This window comes from Dromiciops gliroides, chromosome 4, assembly GCF_019393635.1.
Source record: "Dromiciops gliroides isolate mDroGli1 chromosome 4, mDroGli1.pri, whole genome shotgun sequence".
NCBI classification, from domain to species: domain Eukaryota; kingdom Metazoa; phylum Chordata; class Mammalia; order Microbiotheria; family Microbiotheriidae; genus Dromiciops; species Dromiciops gliroides.
This window is the reverse complement of record NC_057864.1, coordinates 396010701-396033427: the sequence shown is the minus strand read 5'-3', so window position 1 is coordinate 396033427 and position 22727 is coordinate 396010701. Positions and strand designations below refer to the sequence as shown.

The window sequence follows — 22727 nt, the reverse complement described above, 5'->3', positions numbered from 1 at the left end:
AGCCAAATAAATACATAGTAACTCAACATGGTATTTTTTTTTTACTGAAAAACAAACAAACAACAACAAAATCCATTGCTCTGCCTAAGAATTACTGACTTGAACCCTATATTTAAATGACAAATACATTCATACGTCTTTGTACCTAACCAGTAAATCTTATTTTTTTCTAGCTTTAAGGAATCTGGCAGCAACAAGCACAGCATTGCTCCTCAAGATACCTGAAGGCAATTTTCCATATAAGGTGAAAAATATCTTTGTTAGCCTCCTGTTGGTTTTACATGTTAGGGATGGTACAAGACAGCCTTCTGAGAAGGAGGTGCACATGTATTTGTCGTACTACTGAGAAATGCTTCCATCCTTACATATCAAGTTCTATACAACAGAAAGACCACCTGCTTAATCAGTTGCTTAATGTAAGCTTTTTGCATCAATGTTGATAATGACCTCAGCAAACTGGACATTTTTTTAAATTTCTATTTCATTCCTAAAGCTTCCCACACTTGAGTGGTATGTTATTAGTTCTTGCTATCTTTATTGTAACAGGCATGTTTATTGTTTCAAACTCTTCTTGGAACTAAAATAATACATTATTTCATAAATGTGTAAGACAAATCTAATAGAGCAGATATTATTATCAGGCAGAGTTCTCCATTTTAATCACAAAAGTGATTGCTCAGCAGGAAGCAAAAACATAGCTAACCAGTACTGAGGACTGGTGATGGTGACAAGAGGTGACAAGAAAGGAAGAGTCCCTCAAAAACAAGTCATGCCAGGCTACCCTCATTCCTTTTTAAAAAACAGAGTTAGTGTATGGCTCAGTTAGGTAGGTTTCTGACAGTCAGATAGGAGGAATGTGGTGGGAAAGATATACATAGATTTCAGCAAGGTACCTGAAAGTATCCAGAGGAGCTAGGTGGCACAGTGGGTGAGCATCAGCCCTGGAGGACCTGGGTTCAAATGTGGCCTCAGACACTGACTACCTGTGTGACCCTGGGCAAATCACTTAACCCTGCTTGCCTCAGTTCCTCATCTGTAGAATGAGCCAGAGAAGGAAATGGATCACCTTTTCATTCTGTCCAGTCCTATTAAATGATAGAGCTACCAGATGACACCTGTTGCTGCACCCTACACAACTTTAGGTCACTACATGCAGGATTCTGGATCTCTTCCTGACCTGATGTGCAGCCTCTCTCTGTACTGAAATGTTCTTCATTATTGTGTTCTTGGCCAGACTCCATGCTAAGTGTCCATAGACCTCAGTTTGTCTCCTATGTCAACCAGAATTGGAAAAATTACTCACTGTGATTTTTTTTTTTAGATTTCCTGACTCTGTCATCCAAAGCCATCTGAGTCCAGTGGCAAGATATACATCAGGAGGAATGGAGATGGCCCCAGATGCAGTGGGAGACCTTGGCCTTTTGAAGCTAATCATCGTCTAGTTGCTTGATCTCTCTCTCTAAAATTGAGAGATTGAGAGTAGATTGCCTCCAGGATTTCATTCTGCTCCATGATACTGTGGCTCTGGGAAAGTTTTGTTATCAAAAGTCTGGTTACACAGGAGGTCTGATAATCATAGATGCAGAGCTAGAAGAGACCTTACGGGTCATCTAGTGAAATCTTCTCATTTTACATAAAACAAAAATTAGGCCCAGAAAGTCAAAGTAAATTGTCCAAGAGCCAGGGTGTGAACCCAGGGGTTCTGACTGCAAATCTAGTATGCCTTCCACCATACCACCTTGAGTAAGCAATTGGAGGGGCAGGTAGGTGGTGCAGAAGATAGAGCACCAGCTCTGGAGTCAGGAGGACCTGAGTTCAAATCCAGCCTGAGGTGCTTACTAGTTATGTGACCCTTCGCAACCAAGTCACCTAACCCCAAATGCTTCCAAAACAAAAACAATTGGTGAACAACACATTTTAACTTAGCAAATGATTTTCTATAAATTCAGTAAAGATAATTCAAAACCACAAGAGACAATGGGACATTGTGATTTTTTTAAAAAAGAACGAAAATGGGGCGGCTAGGTGGTACAGTGGATAAAGCACCGACCCTGGATTCAGGAGTACCTGAGTTCAAATCCAGCCTCAGACACTTGACACTAGCTGTGTGACCCTGAGCAAGTCACTTAACCCCCACTGCCCTGCAAAAAAAAAAAAAAGAACAAAAACAAAACAGCCTCAGAGTTAGGAAAACTGGTGTTCATGTCTTTTCTCCAGCACATACTGAATCTGGGACTTGGCAAATCACCTAAAATCTCAGGGCCCCAATGAATACTCCAAGACTCTAAGTTGCCTAGTAGATGCCAATTCCTATCAGTAGAATGATTTGCTAATAGGAGTTACCTATACCAGTGAAATCACAAGTTTTGTGGAGGGAAAAAAGACAAAACTCTAAGTACATAGGATGTTTGACAAATGCGTGAAATGAAAAAGAACATCAGGTTTTTTTTTTGTTGCAACAGTCTGTTGCACAAACCAATTTATTAAATGTTATATGAAAATAGAAAAGAAAAATTTCACCAAAACACATACAGAAAGACTTGCCAATCTACAGAACTAATTTATGTGAAGGGCTTTTAAAATGCTCTAAGACATATTAGTTTTTCAAAACACAGTTACCCATGAGCATTAATGACTGCAGTTCTTTAAGCTTACATCTGTTTTTATTGAGAATATGCAAGCAGATACAATTTAGTCAAATTAAAAGTTACCTAAGGCACCTCTTATCTCTACTTTTTTTTTTTGGCAGCATGACTGGTGATATTATCTAATGGGCTCTCTTTTGTTTTTGTTTTGTTATTTTTTACTAAAGACATTTAAAACGTATCACTTGAACCCAGAAGCATAAGGGTATTTTTTACCTAGAGTAAGCAAAGTTAGCAAGTAGTGTAAAAGTGAAAGGAAATGGTATGAGAGAAGGTATGTTGGACCCAGCACTGCCCAGGAGGAAATACATTAACACCATAAGATGAAGTAGGGTTAGTCTTGGTAAAGAGGAAGAAGGAAGGGGGTAATGAATGGGTAAAAATATGGAGAAACTTTGATATGAAAAGTTAAATAAACATAGGAATGATAGCCCCAGTCTTCACATTCAAATAGGAAACAAGATACTCATCTGCTGAGAGTGAAAAGGATCCTGGTAACACTGAGATCTTGAAAGTGGAAAAAATGTGGAAGAGACACTGTGGGCAATGGTGTAGGGAGTAAACGAGAAGGTACTATGATCATAACAACAGCTAACATCTTGCTTTAAGGATTGCAAAGCACTATACATATGTTGTTCCACATGATCCTCAAACAACCTTGAGAAGTAGGTACTATTATTATAACCATTTTGCAGATGAGAAAAACGAGGCTGAGAGGCTAAGTGATTTGTCCATGGTCACACAGCTGTTTAAATGTCTAAGAAAGGATTTGAATTCTGGTCTTCCTAACTCCAGCTAATATTAAATATCATGAATTCACAATATATTGAATTAGCGCCATTTTGAGGTTCTGTTTCTCTAATGGTGCTGAGTGACAAGGAGGCACACGCACAAAATAAACAAGGGGTGTTGTTACCTAGAGATGGGGCTTGATGGGGTGGGTCTAGTGAAAGGTCAAAGATGCTAATGAGAGCAACACTAAAATGGATGACCATGGTTTCTAGGATACTTGGGGAAACAAGAGATCAGAAGGGGGAGAGCAGATAAAAGAGAGATCAAAATACTGTGGGTCATAATGAAAGTGAAGAACAGGTAATGTTGAGAACCGAGAAAGCATGAGGTGATCTTTCTGAGGTTTTGAAGGTTAGATTGGCATCCCGGAAGTTGCCTCTATTCATAGACTGCCTTTAAGTCATGTCAATCAATGGACTTGAATGCAACCAGCCAATTAGCTTGGAGCTGTGTGTGGGGACTGCCCCTCTTCCTGTTCAACAGGGGGCTTCCAGGGGAACTGAGTGGGACTCTCTCTTTTGTTTTGGAAGTGTGGGTGGCTAGGTGAAGGAGCTGTTTTTCTCTCTCTCCAGGTGTAGATCAGAGATAGGGTCTTTCCACTCTTTCAGAGACATGTTCTCTCTCTCTTTACTAACTCTAATATACTTTAATAAATGCTTAAATGCCTAAACTGTTGCTGAACCTCCTGATTTATAAGTAATTCCTAGCTAGTTTCCTCCCCACACTGGGTGGGGAGGGGGGGGAGGGGGGGCAGGTAAGGACACACACATTAGATTTTTTTTTTGCAGGGCAATGAGGCTTAAGTGATTGCCCAGAATCACACGGCTAGTGTCTAGTGTCTGAGGCTGGATTTGAACTCAGGTCCTCCTGAATCCAAGGCTAGTGCTTTATCCCACACATTAGATTTTAATCATCATAGTAAGCTGCGGAGACTAAGTCAGGAATTCTCCCCATTCAGATCTAGACTGGAAAATAAATTACTATGAATAATTAAAATTGTCTTTTGGATTGGAAGTTGAATGATTCTTTAGAGGAGAAAAGAATGTGAGATCTGATTTGAACCTGACTCCTAAGGACTAGATAATCACTTAGGTCCATTCAATTTTAAGTCCCTGAATTTTGGTTTTTAAGCTAAGATTTAATAAAATGACTCCTTTTTCATGATTCAGTGAATTCCATCTGGCTTCCAACCAACTTGCATCATGACTTGTAACACTTTACTATATCTTATTCATGAGCTGCTATGACCCCCCCCCCAAAAAAAGAAGTATCACTAAGTGGCTAATCTTTGGATGATCCTCCTTGAATTTAGCTAAGCTAGTTCTCAATCAAAAGACAAATATCACTGAGTCTATGCTTGAAGTATTTGGCAAGATTTGCTGGAACTTGAATTCCCTTGGTATAGCCTTTGACAAATGAGGTTCATCACCACATCCTAATAAGGCATGGGGGCAGAATTTTAAAGAAAGGACTAAATACATATTAGCTTGAAATCCATCCATTGAGCTCAAAATTGAATTATTATAAATATCCAACTAAATAACAGAGGAGCCATTTTATAATTAATAAAATGCCCCATAATACATTCCATGTATTGAGTATTCCTATTTTAAAAAGGGAAAGTCGGGGCAGCTAGGTGGCACAGTGGATAAAGCACCAGCCATGGATTCAAGAGGACCTGAGTTCAAATCCAACCTCAGACACTTGACACTTACTAGCTGTGTGACCCTGGGCAAGTCACTTAACCCTCATTGCCCCACCAAAAAAAAAAAAAGGCAAAATTTTGTTATAGCCTTTCTGTGCTATAATTGAAAAAACCTCCTTTTGTCAACTTTTGAGATGAGACACCTGTCTCATGGGACCTAAACTACCCAGCCTGATGCAGATCCAGTCCATAATCACATACATAGAGATATACATAAATACATATACACATATGTGTGTGTGTGTGTGTGTGTGTGTGTGTGTGTGTGTGTAGTTGTTGTTTGTCCTTCTTCCTGAAGAGGGCCATGATATCAGGGCAATGTTATGACTAGCAGTGAACTAGATAGAAGTGAGGCAGGGCTGTGCTAAGTCACCAACCTCACTCTTTCGTCTAGAGCCATCCGGGTCCAGTGGCAAGATCTATATCAAAATGACTGGAGATGGTCCTGGATATTTGAGGCAATTGGAGTTAAGTGACAGAGTCACACAGCTAGTAAGTGTCTGAGTTAAGATTTGAACTCAGGTCCTCCCAACTTCAGGGCCAGTGTACTATATCCGCTGTGCCACCTAGCTATCCCATATATGTGTGTATCTATGTATATAAACTCGTGTGTGTGTGTGTGTGTGTGTATACACACACATACATATATACTTGATTTGACCCTCCCAGTAGCCATATGATGTAGGTGTGATTAGTATCCTAATTTTACAGATGGAAAAAACAGACTGGTCAAGTGGCTTGCCTGAGGTCAACTCAAGTCAACAAGTATGAGAAAATAATTATTCATAAGAATTTCTTGGGGACCCAGGGACCCAGTTTTAGTTGGTTTTCTCTCCCCCTCACTTCTGAAAGATCAGTCCTTGAGAAAGTTCTAATATCTTTCAGAAACAAGAGAAATGAAGATAAACTCTTTTCATCTAGTTCAGTGAACTGAGGGGATTATACCACACCTAGATAATGGATTTTGCCTTGAGCACCTTGGGGGAGAGTCTTTGGATACTCCTCCCTAATGTCACAGGTAGAGCTCGTTTTTAATATGGACCACCCTCAAGTCATTCCAACCAATGGAATTGAATGATACTAGCCAATTAGCTTTGATCAGCATATAGTAAGCCAACTCTGTCCAAAGAGGATAAAAGCCAAGAACGCTCTCAGCTTCTGGCTGACACCATCTTGGATTGCACTTTTGGCTCGGGAAGGCTGTCAGTCAGTCTCGCCTTAGGAGAGGGTAGGCTGTTAGAGCTCATAAACTCTCTTAGAGACAATGTGGTTCTTGGGGGTTTTCTTCTTGTATTAAATGCCCTGTGGTAAATTCTTTACTAATATTCAATACTTTAATAATAAATGATTACTGCCAAAATGGGCACAATAGCCATTATTATATAAATAGCCACTAATATATAAGTAGCAAATATTTGAGAAAACCCAGCCAAGCCCCACCCCCCCACCACCCCACAATAATTTCCAAAACACAGAAGCATGTAATAATTGTCTACCATGTGCTAAGGCCTTGGGATACAAAGAAAAGCACCATGCAACCTAGCTATCTCTAACCAACACAAAACAAAATGAACACTAAAATCCTAAAAGTGATTCTGAATACCATGTAATGTTAATGATCAGTCAGACTCAGAGATGAAAAGGGTTTGAGGTATCAAGTATTGCCTACTTTCAGATGAGGTCACTTTTCTTAATTTTTTCTTTAGGAGAAATGATATATACAGAAATGACTGTGATATGAAACAAAAGTCAACAATAAAACTTAAAACAAAATAAAAAGCCAACACTTGTGGAACAGTTGAGCCTCTCATTCTTAATATTTTCTAAAGATACAGTAGCCATGCACCATTTAGAACCCTAAATAAATATCCAAAATGCTGCCAAATTCTTTATGCCATTACAAGAGCAACATTCAAAATATTTGTTTACATAAGAATTCCATTTTTACTAGCATGTCCATCAAAGGGTTATTGTCTGCCCACAGAGAGTTAACTGTTTTAGTGACTCGGCTTATATATCAAAATAACCAGTAAATTAAACGAGTTTCTGAAAGCCAGATGAGGAATTAAAACTGAGGGTGTTCCTAAGGGATCTAAAATTATGCTTAGCACATGTCTAAGCACATACTAATTAGGGTGTAAATCATTGTCAAAGCATGCCTCTCAATAAAATAGATCAATATAACTGAAGGAAAAGGTCATTTTACACAGTCCATGCTAAAATGTGGTTCAAATTGGAACTGGCTAAAGTCTTTGTCCCAAAGAAAAAGCCCCAGTCCCCATCCTCAATTTTTTCATGAAAAGTACTAGGCTCTTGAGAGAGCAACCACAACCTGCTTGACATTCACCCCTTCGATCATTCTTTTTTTTTTTTTTTTGGTGAGGCAATTGGGGTTAAGTGACTTGCCCAGGGTCACACAGCTAGTAAGTGTTAAGTGTCTGAGGCTGGATTTGAACTCAGGTCCTCCTGTCTCCAGGGCTGGTGCTTTGTCCACTGCACCACCTAGCTGCCCCTCCTTCAATCATTCTTGATCTACCTTCTCCTGGATACTCTCTCCTCTCTGGGTTTTTGTGGAACTATTTTCTCCTGGTTCTCCTCCTACCTCTTTGACTCCCCCTTCTCAGTCTCCTTTGCCAGATCTTTTTCCAAGTCATGATGTGCCTGCTAACCACGGGTGTCCCACAGGCCCATGTCTTAGCCCCTTTGCTCTTCTCCCTCCAGACCATCTCATTTGGTGATCTCATCAGCTCCCTTATGTTCAACTGTGATTTCTCTATCTATGTGGATAATTCCCAACCCTATGTATCCCCAACCTCTCTCCTGAGCTCATTTCAAATCACCAACTACCTTTTGAACATCTCAGACTAAAAGTGTCCAAAACAAAATGCATTAACTTTCACCCCCAAACCGTCCCCTCTTCTTAACTTTCCTATTTACTGTCTAAGTCATCACCATCATTCCAGTCTCCTTAACTTGCCACGTGCTGCCATGCTCAAGTCCTCCCTGGCACTTATCCCACATCTCTAATATGCTGGCAAGTTTTATCATTTCTACCTTCATTTCACCTCTCCAATATGCCTTCTCTCCACTGCACAATGCCCTCCCTGGTACTGGCCCTTATCATCTCAAAGATAGACTAGTGCGATATATCCTTCTGGTTGGTTTCTTTAGTCCATCAGCTGCCAGTAATCTTCATAAAGTGAAAGTCTGAAATGAGAGAGAGAGAGAGAGAGAGAGAGAGAGAGAGAGAGAGAGAGAGAAAGAAAGAAATAGTAATGAAAGCATCCCAGGGGCTGTTGGGATAGAAGTGCTTTACAAAGCCTAAAGCATGAGAAAAATGAACTTGTATTAATAATTCTTAATTTAAAAAACATTTATTATGTACCTAATAATACATGTAAGGAACTCCAGCAGAGTGAATAAGATGCTTTTGTATTAATATAAGCTGAACATAGAAAAATTGTAGTCAATAAGAACCTTGTCTCGTATTTTACAGAAAAAAAAATGAGGCCATTTGCCATGATTTCCCTCTTCTCCCCTCTTCATCTCCTGTCACTCAGGTACCTCCTGCCACTTTTTCTTCCTTCACCCATCTCACATGATGATGAAGTGGTCTTACTCCTTACCAAGGCTAACCCTTCTACTTGTTCAAATGATCCCATTCCATTCAATCTTCTCCAACAAATTGCCCCCTCTGTCATTTCTATTCTTTCACTTATTTTCAATCTCTCCCTCTCTACTGACTCATTTCTTACTGCTTACCAGCATTCCCATGCCTCCCTTGTCCTAAACCCCCATCCTTGATCCTTCCATTCCTGCTGTCATTATATATATATGTGTGTGTGTGTGTATGTATATATATGTATATGTATGTATGTATGTATGTGTATATATATATATATATGTCTTCTACCTTTTGTAGCCAAATTCCTCAAAAGACCATCTACAAGAGATGCCTCCATTTTCTCTCCTCTCACTCTCTTCTTTTGTTGTTGTTCGGTCATTTCAGTTGTGTCTGGCTTATCATGACCTCATTTGAAGTCTTCTTGGCAAAGATACTGGAGTGGTTTCCCATTTCCTTTCCAGCTCATTTTATACATGAGGAAACTGAGGCAAACAGGGTTAAGTGATTTGCCCAGGGTTACACAGCTATTAAGTGTCTGAGGCCAGACTTGAACTCAGGAGGATGAATCTTCCTAACACCAGGCCTGGCACTCTATTCACTGTATCACCTAGGTGCCCTAGAAGTAATTTTGGATTCCTCACTATCTCTCACCCTCCATCTGTTGCCAAGGCCTTTAGATTTGATCTTTGCAATATCTATCAAAAACATCCCCTTCTTTCTGCTGTCACTGCCACCACTCTAGTGCAGAATCTCATCACCTTATGCCTGGATTATTGTAATAATCTACTGGGGTTGGGGGGGTCCACCCACCTTGCTCAGTCTCTCCCCACTTTAATCTATTCTCCATCCATCCATCAAAGTGATTTTCCTAAAACAGAAGTCTGATCATGTCACTCCGGTGGCTTCTTATTGCCTCCATGATCAAACGCAAAATGCTGTTTCAATAAGTCCTTCATAACCCAGGTCTCTCCTAACTTTCCATCTTTTTACACCTTGTTCCCTGACATGTGCTCTTCAATCCACTGACACCAGCCTCCTGTTTTTCCACAAACAAGACTCCATTGATTGGCTCTGAGCACTTTCTCTGACCATCCCCCATGTCTGGAACACTCTCCCTTCTCTTCTCCAATTACTGACCTTCCTGGCTTCCTTCAAGTCCCAACTAAAATCCCACCTTCTACAAGAAGACTTTGCCCAACCCCTCTTAAGTCCAGTGCCTTCCCTCAGCTAATTATTTCCTATTTATCCTGTTATATTTGTTTGTATGTTGTCTTCCCCCTTTAGATTGTAAATTCCTTGAGGGCAGAGACTATTTGCTTCTTTTTTTTTTTTTTATCTTCAGCACTTAGCACAGTCCTGGCCCAGAGTAGGCACTTAATAAATGTTCACTGATGGAATGAATGCTCCTAACTTTCCAAAGCACATAAAAAACTTATATACAAAATTACAAAGCACTCCTTAAATAAAGAACAATCTAAATATCTGGAGGAAATTTCAGTGTTCATGGCTAGACCATGCCAATATAATAAAATACTACCAATTTAGTAATGCTACAATACAACAAAATTAATTTACACTTTTAATGCTATACTCATTAAATTAACAGAGGGATACTTTACAGAGCTTGATAAAAATAATAATAAAATTCATTCAGAAAAAAAGATCTAGAATATCAAGGGAAATGATGAAAAGAAGTAAGGACAATGGGGGAATAGGCATTTCCAGACCTCAAACTAAATTATAAAGCAGCAGTCACCAAAACCATTAGGTATTGATTAAAAACCAAAGATCTAGATCAATGGAACAGGACTGACAAGGGAGATTCAGAAATAATAGAACTCAATAACCCAATACCTGATAAAGTAGGGAGGGAAAAGTCTCCCAACGAAAAACTCACTCTTTGATAAATACTGGAGGGACTATAAGCCAAATCATATCATGCACTAAATATACATAACAAAATCATGTAAGAAAAATCTAGTATCACACACTTAGCTTTTAATTCACATATTCCTTCTACCATCCTAGATGGCAATATTGCAGTGTAACAATATTATATCGAGTAAGTAGTTGTACCTCAAAAAATGTTTATAAAACACTTATTCTGTTGAAGGCACTACCATTTTTCCAGTCTTCCATATCCACAACATTACCATAATCCTCAATATATCCAATCAGTTTCCAGATCTTTTTTCTTCTTCCACAATATTTCTTGAATTTGACCTTTTCTCTCTATTCTCTCAGATACTCTCTTGAACTATCGTAATGTCCTCCTAATTAGTCTCTCTGCCTCAAATCTCTCTGCGCTTTGGTCCATTCTTCACACAGCTACCAAAGTGATTTTCCTTAAATGAAAATCTGACCATATCACTCCCTTACTCAATAAACTACAGTGGCTCCCTATTACCTCTAGGATCAAATGTAAACTCTTCCATTTGGCTCTTAAAACCCTTCAAAGCCCAGGCCCAAACTATTTTTGCAGTCTCATTATACTTTACTCTACTGTCCCATATATACAACTCCATCTCTCAGCTCCAAGTACTTGCACTGGCTTTCCTTCATGCCTGAAGTGTACTCTCTTTTACCTACATCTTTCAGAATTCCACTTCCTTCAAGATGTAACTCAAGCATCACCTTCTACATAAAGCATTTCCTGATCCACCCACCCAACTGCCATTATATTTATTCTGTATAGACTTGTATGTGTTTAATATCTCTTTCATCAGAATGTAAGCTTCTTGAGAGTAGGGATTGCTTCATTCTTTCTATTTGTGTCCCCAGAGTCTTGTATAGCATTTGAAACATAGTATGTTTTCATAAATACTTGCTAACGGATTGTGTAGGCAGTATATAGAACCATATACCTAGAATGGACCATGAAGGTAATCTAACTGATCCCCCATCGGTTTATAGAGGAGAATAAAACACAGAAAAGTTTAATGAATTACCTAGTCACAGCTAATTAGTTGCAAACCAAAGACTAAATATCAAGTCTTCTGACAGCTAGTCTAGGGCTTTCCCCATTACATCAGGCTACCTTTCTACTACATCATGAAGCATACTATGGTACAATGGAGAGGATGTTGAATTTGGATTTGGAGTATTTATTTTAAATCCCAGCTCCATCACTTACTAGCTCTATGACATTGGGAAAGTAATTGACCTCCTCTTGGCCCATTTCCTCACCTGAAGAAAAAGATGGTTGAACCATATGATGTGAAGTCCCTTCTGACTTGTAATGTATGATTAAACAGCCCCTTCCCACAAAGTGCTTAATGCATCTGGTTATGAAGTCAGAGGGCTAGAGTTTAAATCCTACCCTTGAAGCTCAATACCTGGGTGACCTTGAATGAGTCACTTAATCTCCTCAGACCTCAGTTTCCTCATTTGTAAAATGAGGATGTTGGACTAGAGATGACCTGAGGTCTCTTCCTGCTCTAGATCTATGTTCCTGGGAGCCCAGAATTTTTTTACCACATTCAACCCGTTTCTTTTAATTAAAAGTGTTTAATTATAAACAATTTAGTATAATCTTTTAAAATGTTTAAAGGTAGTTGTTTCATGGTTTTTAATCATTTGGCACCAAACCATTCCTATTTGACAGGGGAGGCTGCCCAGATACTCTGCTTCTGCTTTATTTCCCAAGGTAGAGTTCCCTGGTGAGGATAACTAGGACTACGAAAACTTGAGGCCAGAGAATTCTGCTACTACTCAGTCACCTCCTCACTTCTCCTTTCTACCCAGAGCTTTTGGGCTTTCAGGTTACTTTGGGAAATGGTAGAGTCAAGCAGGTCCTGCCTGATGGGGTAGCACATTCTCCATTTGAGATTTTTCTTTCCCAAGCAGCTCAAAAGATTCTTCTACTGAGACTAAATTCCTTCTCACAGCAGTAGAAAGTCACCTTACCTTTCTAAGATTTCACAGTTCAAATGTCCCCACAATAATCTAAGCCCCTAGATTTACTAGATCTTACCAGTTCTTTTCTTTCCTTTTCCTCTTTTTTCTTCTCTCTCTCTCTCTCTCTCTCTCTCTCTCTCTCTCTCTCTCTCTCTCTCTCTCTCTCAGACAAGAATTTAAAAGGGGCTTTGGAACACTCAAAGGTAGAAGCAATAATAATAGCTCATACTTCCAGCACTTCAGAATACACAAAGCATTTTTATCACAGCTGAACTGCAGGTATTAGAGACACCATTTTACACATGAGAAAACTAAAATTCAATGAAGTTAACTAAGCAACCAGCCCTTATTCACATGCTACCCACACCCTTGAAAAAGAGGTGAAGGATTAAAGATGCAGAATGAGACACACTTCTAAATGTAGGGATTTATTTATTTTGCTTGAATTTGCATGCTTGTTGCAAGGGTTTTGTTTTTCTTTTCTTTCCTATCAGAAGGGGCTAAAAATAGAAAATAAATCTTATTATTTTTTAAAAGGATATTAAATTTAAGATATTTTTAAAAGGAAATTTGCTATCCTTCAGGGTAGACCAATTCTATTTTTAATAGCTCTAATTGTTAGAATTTATTAATGCTTCATCATTTTCACTCACTGCTCTTTGTTCTATCCTTCAGGGCTTGGCTGATCAAATCTAATTCCTCTTCCTAATGAGCCCCTTTAGATAACAATCATGCTCCCCTCCCCTTAAGTCTTCTCTTCTCTAGAATGAATATCACTGTCTCCTCACATGGTAAACCATTCCCTCATCATTTTAGTTACTCTTTCACACAAGTACCCCTACTGTGGTCCCCAAAACTGATTACAACACTCCAGATATGTTCTGAACATCACAGCACGCAACAAAACTATAATTTCCTTCCTACAAACACCATACTTTGTTAATGGAGCAGAACAACAATACACTTCTTACAAGGTTCACAAGAATAAAGGGAAGGGGAATGGGATAAGTGTGTATATGGTGCCTACTATGTGCCAAACATGCTAAATGCTTTTTACAAATATTATTTCACTTGATTCTCACAACAATCCTGTAAGGTAGGTGCTATTATTATAGTCCTGAATCAACTAAATTGATTTTATGCTACTTCAATCCTTTAATACTATAAGGAATCCATTGTCTTATTGATGTGAAAACTCCCTCTAATAAGGCAGGTGGCAACCTACTACCACTTTTATAAAATGTAAATATTCTCCCCTAATAGATATAGAATTTAGTGTGTTTTGAATTTTTGGATCTCTACTTCAAAATCTGTTTGGTTACAATGAATACAACTCGATAGACTTTGAAGATTTAAAAAAGTTGCATCTTAAAGTGATCAGTAATGAAACATGGGTATTTGAAACAAATGTTGGACATCCTTGTTACAGTTGAGAAATGAGGCCATAGAACTAAGTCATTTCATAGGTTCCTTGGAGCTCTATGATCTATAAGGTCTTTCTGATAGCTATTACTGGCTTTTCAAGAAAAATGTTTATTTATTTTAGTCCAAATTATATAATTCTACAAAAATGTAAGCTCAATGAGGTAATGTGAACTAAATTAAAGGTTGTGCAGTAGAACCTCATCCAAATTTTATACTTCCTCTAGAACGTAGCATAGTGCTTTACATATAGTAGGCACTTAAAACATTTGTTTAATTAATCCAATTTAATTAAAATTAGCTTTGATTGTTGGCTGCTCTTTATACATCTGGAGTTTCCTCTGAGAATGCACAATATACAAGCTAAATTGTTTTCAATTGACATTTTGAAAAAAGCAGCCTTGTTTTTCCATTCTTCCAGAAGATCCAAATGCATGATGAATGGTTTCCTAATAAGCACTGCTATTTAGTTAAGGAATAAGGCAAAAAAAAAATAGTTACAGAACTGCTAGAAGTAATTGTGCTGCCTTCAGACAATTGAGACAATGCTTATGAAACTGAGAGAGACACCATGCCTAGGTGGAAAGAATGCTGGCTCAGGGAATCAAGAAATTTAAGTTTTAATGTCAACTTCCAACCTAGCTTCTCAACGTTGAGGAAGTTACTAAATTTCTCTGAGCCTCAGTTTCCTCATTTTTACAAAGAGGAAAATTAGCTTGATTTATAAATCTTTTCCAGTTCTCAAAATCAATAATTTATAAGATGTAGCATCATGTAATAGAGAGAGAGAGAGTGAGAGAGAGAGAGAGAGAGAGAGAGAGAGAGAGAGAGAGAGAGAGAGAGAGAGAGAGAGCAAGCTGACTTTGGTGTCCAGGAGATTCTGTGCTAAAGTCCTGCCTCTGTCATTTATTAGCTGCATGAACCTGGGAAAATCACAGTGCCTTACACAATTCTGAGACAAATTGCAGAGATGATGCAAAGCTAAAATGGGGTTCCCTATTCCAACAAAATCTCAGGTAAAGGCCCCATCCCCATACCTATGACTACCACAAATTAATCTTTGTAACTTGGTCCAAAGACATTTGAATATTGGGAGTTTCTTGTAATAATATAACAAATCCAGTGCCTATGTCTATTCCTAGGACTACCAGTGAAATACTAGATTCTTTGCTTCAAATATATATGAAAAAATTCCTAAGCCTAAATTAGTTGTGCTTTTAAAAACTACTTACTGTATATGGAAAAATTTTAATGTACTTTCATTTTTAAATAATCACATACTTTACACACACAGTGTAAAGGTTTAAAGATTTCCTTAAGACAAAGTATGATCTATATGAACTTTTTAGTGACTTGCAAACATGAATCTTCAAATCTTTATATGAGTTCATTACAACAATATCATGTATTTGCCATCCTAAGATTTACACAAGCACTGAAAACTGGACTTTATTAAGTCAAGTTTTGGAAAATTTTCTAGTTAACCAAATTTCCTGAACTTTACTTAGAAGACATCAAAATTGAGCTCTGGTGACAGTGATTCACAAAATGGCATATTTGGGAACATATTACTCTTTAGAACAGTTCCCAGGGAGGTCTCTGGGTATGTTATTCCCTCACCTGGATTCAATTACAGTAAAACTTCACTAGTTCAATACAATACCTTGAGTATAGCTTGGAGACTAGAAAATGGCGGGCTGTATTGATAAACATGCTAAGCTTGAAACCAGAATCAGAAGAGACTTAACCCAGGCTTAAATTCAGAAAAGAAGAAGCTGGATCCAAAGTCTGGTTCAAACACTTGTGTGATCTTTGGACAAGTCACAAGTCATTTCACTTCCCTGAAACTAAGTTTGATTATCTCCATCTTGGGGATTAATAATACTTGCCAATCAGAGTTGCTGCAAGGAAAATGGTTGATAAAATATAAAAGTATCATATAAACGTAAGTTATCTCAATTGTTTTAGAACAGGTAAAATATGCGGTGTAGTGGGTTTTATTTTTTAAATCCTGAATGGGGGGGGGTAGCTATGTGGCACAGTGGATAAAGCACTGACCCTGGATTCAGGAGGACCTGAGTTCAAATCCGACCTCAGACACTTGACACTTACTAGTTGTGTGACCTTCGGCAAGTCACTTAACCCTCATTGCCCAGCCCAAAAAAATCCTGAATTTTAGATTATATTTTAATTGGCATAATTTTATTATTTTCAAGAATGTATTTTAAATGGAACTGACTCAGCAAAGTACTGCCTTGTAAAAATTTAGAGTTGAAATAATGAATAAATAGTAATAATAAAAGTAAATAATAGCAGAAATATCAGTTTATATTCACACGGATTTTAACCATTTGTGAAACTTTTGCATACATTATATATATTTTTTTAATCCTCATGACAATTCCAGGAGCTAAGTAGTTGCAAAGTAGCTAAATGACACAGTGGACAGAGGGTGGGACTTAGCTTCAGGAAGACTTGAGTTCAAATTCTTCCCCAGACACTTGACCAGCTATATGAGCTTGGGTAAGTCACTAAGCATCAGTCTCCTTATCTGGAAAATGAGGATAATGATAGCACCCACTTCTTCACATCCTTATTTATAAGTACCAAATGAGATAACACGTATAAAATGTTCTGAAATCTTTAAAGTGCTATACAAATATGAGTTATGACTTGCATCATCACTGCTGTTCTTAATAGGGAACTCCTCTGGAGGAGATTCCCTCTATCAGTGCAGACTGGCAATTTACGGGTCACAGGGAGTGGCCCAGCCCTGAGAGATTAAATGATTTTGCCCAGGATCACGAAGCCAGTGTGTGTCAGAGGCTGAACATGGACCCAATTCTTTCTGACCCCTAGACATGTTATCAACACCACCCTACATATTAATGCTTAATTAATGTTTGCTGGCTTGAAGACAAAAACAATTCCAACTAGGAAGAGAAAGGAGAGCGAGCTAGAGGGACCAATGACTTCAATTTTCCTAGAATTCTTCATATAGCTATCTCCACCCCCACACTCCCATTCATTGCATTCCCCTGCCCCGTAGTATATAAACTCCTTGGTGACAAAAATGATGTCAAATGTTATCGTTATTATGTCTCTTTTGAAAGGTGATGGAGTTAGCTGTTATACTACATTCTTCTCCTGGCAAATGTTCTCATCTTCATTACGCGCTGAGCATTTCTCTTCAGTTAATGGAGATGATTCAAAGGATCTAGATATCTCTATGTAAATTAAGACTCCTGTATCCTCTGGGCAGCCAGGTGGCACAATGAATAAAGAAAGTACCAGCCCTGAATTCAGGAGGACCTGAGTTCAAACCCGACATCAGACACTTGACACTTACTAGCTGTGTGATCCTGGGTAAGTCACTTAACTTTCATTGCCCCCCCCCCCAAAAAAAAGACTCCTGTGTTCTCGGTGACTAGCACAGGACCTCCTTGAATGTAGTAGGCACTTAATAAATCTTTATTGAATGAGGACAGTAAGGCCTAGTGAGGTTTAATGGTTTACTCAAGGTCACACAAGCAGTAGAAGTGAGTAAGGTCTTACTTACAGGTAATCTAGTATTTGACTATAACCTCCTGAAAGGCAAACATAGTCTCATTGAAGTTTTGTCTCCCCTAAGCATTAGAAACTGCCTGTTATACACATAGTTGGAGTTCAACACATTTCTACTCTTGTTCCTATTTCTTCAATCTTCTGACTCCAAATCCAGCTTACCCTCTCCCCAGTCTCAGCTCTGTAATGCTGCCTCCCATAAATAAAAATAAGAAAGAATAAGTTAGTATCAACATTTATGAGTATGATCTCAATAATACCTGGGTCTTGCTACATAGACTCGGCTAATTTTTCCCCACGAAGAAAGGAAGCTGTCTCCTCCAACTGATTTGTTTAATGGAATAAGGTTTAGCCATTGGTGCAGGATGCCAGGTGTCCAAAGAACAGGGTACACAGAGTGCTGGGCCTGGAGCAAGAGAACCCAAATTCATATCTAGCCTCAGACATGTGCTATCCGTGTGACCCCGGACACATCACTTAACTTCTTTTTGCCTCAGTTTCCTGAACTGTAAAATGGGGATAATAATAGCACCCACCTCCCAGAATTGTTGTGAGGATCAAATGAGATAATATTTATGAAGCAATTAGCACAGTGCCTGGCACATAGTAGGTGCTTAATAAATGCTTCCCCCCTTCTTTCCAGAAGGGTCAGTCCACAAGGATTCAGGGCCCCTCACCACGCTGTACTGTCCAGATGAAGTTTTTAGATGGAAATAAGAAAGGGCACGCCTGCCTGAATCTCTGCCATATCTTGACTGAGTATCCTTTTTATGCCATAGCTGGGTAAACCTCTTGGCCTACAACAATACATAAATAGTTCTTTCTAAAGTATTGGAGATCTTTTTAAATAAGTAATTTTAATTTTAAACATTTTCCTACAATTTTGTTCACATTACTAACAAGCTTAACAAATCCTTCCATCATTAAAAATGCAAAGAGAAACATCAGTCCCTGCCAACTCGTCACAAATTGTGAATTAGTCTGAATTAATAAGGTTTTGCTTTAAATGGATGTGACGCACAAATCAACTTTTCTGTTTTTGACATATTGGTTAGTTGAGTCTTACAAAATACCATTAGCAAGATCTGTCACACTGCGTTCTATCAACTTAAATGTGAGGAAGATTTCATCTTCGCTCCCTTCTTGCCATCCTGTTCTATGCCTAATGCCTCCAAAGTCTCCAAGTCATCTTTGATTCTTCCCTCCTCTTCACTCTGGGAATCAAACAAATACTCAAATATGGTCATGTTGTTCCATACAGCTCGGATTTCTAGCTTTTCCTGAGTCTAAGGCTTTTACGTTTTTTCAAGAATAGTACTTCCAATCTCAGTTCCCTCTTCAATTTCCAAACCACAATTTCATCTTCATTTTGAAATTCTGTATTTGTTCCTAAATGTCAACAAAAAAAATGGGTCAGAAAGAGAAGAGTACAAGGGTTGCTATCTATTGGTGGAACATTTATTACGTTTGTTTTCCTGTGACCTGAATAAGGAACAACATAAAAATGAAAGACACTAAACTTCTATTCCCAAATGTACTACCCTAATATTTACTTATGATATTATTTCAAACAAATACAACTCTGAATTTGGATCACTGCCTATGAATTGATACAAACTTGGCTTAACCTCTGTTACACCATTAAATGTTATTGCCTGATTGAGGTTCTGTAAATCTTAGAAATATATACAGATATATACCTATACTCCATGGAAGTCTTCCTCTGATGTCCCCTGATAGCATGAAGGTAACCTAGGGCTATTAAACTCTATGAATAGCGGAAAGGACACAGCTAGGTGGCACAGTGGATAAAGTACTGGACCTTAAGTAAGGAAGACTCATCTCCCTGAATTCAAATCTGGCCTCAGACACTTACTGTGTAACCCTGGACAATGTTACTTAACCTTGTTTACCTCAGTTTCCTCATCTATAAAATGAGCTAGAGAAGGAAATGGCAAACTGCTCCAGTATCTTTGCCAAGAAAACCCCAAATGGGGTCATGAAGAGTCAGACACCACTGAAAAATATCCAAACAACAACAAAAATATCAGAATGCAAATTTTTGGAAGGAAGGAAGGAAGGAAAGAAGGAAGGAAATAAGTATATAGCACCTACTATGCACCAGGCACTGTGCTAAGCACTTTACAAATATTATCTCATTACAAATATTATCTCACAACAACCCTAAGAGGTAAATGCTGTAACTTTCCCCATTTTACAGGTAAGGAAACTGAGGCAAATGGAGGAAAAGTAACTTGCCCAGAGTCACGCAGCTACTATGTATGTCAGGTCAGATTTGAGTTCAGGTTCTCCTAATTCCAAGTGAAGTGTTCTTATCACCACTTACTGTACCACCTAGCTGCTTACATGTGCCAAGGGTAGCACATAGATTCTGCATCCCTCCCTCTCAAAAAATCAAGTCACACGACAAAAAAGTAAAAATTCCAATTTCTCTCTGAAAGGAACTAGTTCCTCAGAGAAGTGAATGGAATGAGTCAGCACAATGAAGATTTGAGCTCTTCTTGAAACAATGGCTTCAAGTGAAGTTGTTGCAATGATTTTGTGCAGTTCTAACAACTACAAATGCCCCACAGTTCCTAACAAGAGGCTCAGATGGTTGTCAATGAAGAGTTACAAAAATCACTGTGGTTTCACAGAACCATTATGATTTTCCACAGGGAACATACAAGACAGACAAGCCAAAGAAGAACATATTTTGGTTTCTGAATCAGCAGAAGCTAGTTCATCAAGGCTTCATTTCCCCACACAGTTACATAATTCCAATAGTTACAATTTCTACCAGTTAAGGCCACAGCTTAACTTGCATCAAAGTATTTCAGATGTGTACTAATGTGGTGCCTATTCAATCCCGTCCAAATTCCTTCCTTTGCATGCATGGCCACATCCATTTGAAAGCAGCCCCAAGACCACACTACTCAGAAGGAAGAACAAGTTAGCTATATTTCTTAGTGGCCTCTTTAATTAACATATATTGGAAGGAAAGTTAAGCTCAGGTTAATTCTCTTTATGAGAATAATGAGTTAACCTATTCTACTCTCCCACTCATTTCCAAACAATCTTGCTTATAGAACAATGTTTGGTCAAAAAAACCATTCTGTCAAATTGACAGAAGGAAAATACTTTATTAAACTTTATTAAGCAAACAAAAATTCTTTGTTAATGAACTTTATTAAGTAAACAAAAATACCTTAATAAAATTTATTAAGTAAACAAAGTATTGACAAATTAGTAAAATTTCATTCAAAAAGTCAAATATATGGATAAAAGTCCTCCTCCTTTAAGGCTCTCAATACCATGATTGTGCTATTAACTTTTTTTAAGCTTTTAGAGGCCCAATAAATACTAAAATATTCATAGCAGCATTTTTGTGGTACTGTAGTAAGGAACTAGGAACAACATGGGTACTCAAAAGGAAATTAATTACCTTTCCCCCTAAAATTCACTCTCACCCTCCTCCCCCTACATTTCCCTTTTTCTGACAGAAGTGTTATCATCTTTCATCCCCACTCTCCCAGGTTTGAAATCTAGGTGTCATCCTCAACTTTTTATTCTCATTCACATACCACCACCACCACCACCACCACCACACACACACATACACACATTCCTCATCTCCACCATAAGAAACCAGTTGCCAAGTCCTGTCCATCTTTTCCACCCATCCTTTTCTCTGTGCCCATCCCACAATCACTTCACTTAGATCCTCCTGATTGGTTTTCCTGAACCCAGTCTCACCTCTTTAATCTGTCGTCCAATTCAATTTAACAGCTGCCAAGATGATACTCTTAAATCCAAAGACTGACCATGTCACTACTCTTTCCAAGAAGCTTCAGTAGTTTCCTACTTCCTCTAGGATAAAATCCAAATTCTTCTGTTTGTCATTTAAAACCCTTAAAAATCTGACTCCAGCCTATCTATCCAGGCTGATGACGCATTACTTCCCTTCACACAATCTCTGTTATAGCCTAATCGGCCTGCTTGCTGTTTCCCTATATACAATAGTCCAAGTCTTTTCTTCATGCCTCTGTCATAAACTGTCATGAATTCAGACCCCTCCCCCCCCATCCCGTCCCCCACAAACCAAATCTTCTGGAATCTGGCTCCTTTCAAAACTCAGCTCAAGTGCAAATCCTTTATGATCACTTTCCCCAAACTCTCCATTGTTTTGGTGCTCTCCAAAATTACTTTGTATGATTTTTGTATATATTATATTATCACTTCTCTCTAAACCTGTTGTCATACATTTCATCACTCCAACAGGATATAAGTTCCTTGAAAACAGGGCTGTTTCCCACTGTCTCTTCAAGTTTTTGCACATCTACCTATATTTCTCCTCCCTCCTAAAACAGAAACAAAAAACGTCACCTTTCTTTTCCTCTCACTTCTCCAACCTTTTCCAGCTGGCTTCTATCCTCATAAATCAACTGAAAACACTCACTCCATGTTTACTAATGATATCTTAATTGCCCAATGCCATGGTCTTTTCTCAATTCTCATCTTGCTTGACATCTCAACACCATTGACTATTCTCTCTTCCTGGATACTCTCTCCTCTGTGGATTTTCATAACACTTCTCTTTTCTGTGTCTTCCTATCTGCATGCCAACTCCTTCTCTGTCTCCTTTGCTAGATCATGATCTTTATCATGCCCACTAATTTTGTGTGTCCCCCCAAGGCTCTAGCCTGGGTCCCCTTTGTTCCTCCTTATACACTCTCTTGATGACCTCATCAGCTTCCATAGGTTTAATTATCATCACTTAGCTGATGACTACCAGATGTATTTATCCAGACCTAATTCCCTTCCTGAACACCAGTCCCATAATACCAATTGCTTATTGGATGCTGTCCCATAAGAATCTAGAACTCAACAAGTCCAAAAGACATTCTCTTCATCACCTACCCCAACCAACTGCTCTTCCAAACTTCCCTGTCTGTTAAGGACACTCTGATGTAATCCTCAACTCCTAATTCTCCCTCACCCCACCTATCCAAATAAGTTCTCTCACATGACTCTCTTTCTAGTTACACAGTCACCCCTATAGTTCTGTCTTTCATCA

At 38.5% G+C, this 22727-nt stretch overlaps 1 protein-coding gene across 3 annotated transcripts in view; it reads right to left on the bottom strand.

Annotated features, from left to right (window-relative positions):
* The window catches only part of TIAM2 (TIAM Rac1 associated GEF 2), a 297053-nt gene that overhangs the window by 266286 nt on the left and 8040 nt on the right, over positions 1-22727 (bottom strand). The window contains exon 1 of one of the 3 annotated variants that reach the window (XM_044001911.1): positions 8197-8224. The exons of the other annotated variants lie outside the window; for them this stretch is intronic. The gene's annotated coding sequence lies outside the window, so the exon portion shown is untranslated. Of the gene's footprint in view, positions 1-8196; positions 8225-22727 lie in introns of those variants that run through there. 3 annotated transcript variants of the gene reach the window in all.